Genomic DNA, 485 nt, shown 5'->3' with positions numbered 1-485 from the left:
GAGCATAGTCCTTACCACTTAGGTGTTTTGTCTACATTATCTCTGATTCTCAGGAGAACTCTGCAAGGTTGATGTCATTTTCCTCATTTTGTAGATGAGGAAACTGAGTCTCAGGTGAAATAATGCCATCAAGCCATCCACCCAGTCAGTGGCAGAACCCAGGTTTTAATGAAGGATTTTTTATTCTAAAGTTTTTGGCTCTTCAAACCAAACTCTTTTCCTCCCAAAGTGAGGACTTAGGTAAGGGCAGTCTGGGTCTTACTCATGAGTGTGTGGAATAGGTATATTATTAATAATATTTTATATCTATTCCATATCTACAATGTGTATCTATGTAACATCATAGTATATTATAATGTAGCATTTGCCTCATATTATTTACATATTTGAAACAAGAATATGGCATCTTTGTCATCATCATCAAAAGTTTTTTTACTCATGGACTACTTGAAAATAAGATGCATGAGAAGACTCCAAAGAAAATA

The sequence above is a fragment of the Ursus maritimus genome, unplaced genomic scaffold, assembly GCF_017311325.1.
Source record: "Ursus maritimus isolate PB19 unplaced genomic scaffold, ASM1731132v1 scaffold_30, whole genome shotgun sequence".
NCBI classification, from domain to species: Eukaryota; Metazoa; Chordata; class Mammalia; order Carnivora; family Ursidae; genus Ursus; species Ursus maritimus.
Note: the sequence above shows the minus strand (reverse complement) of the source record.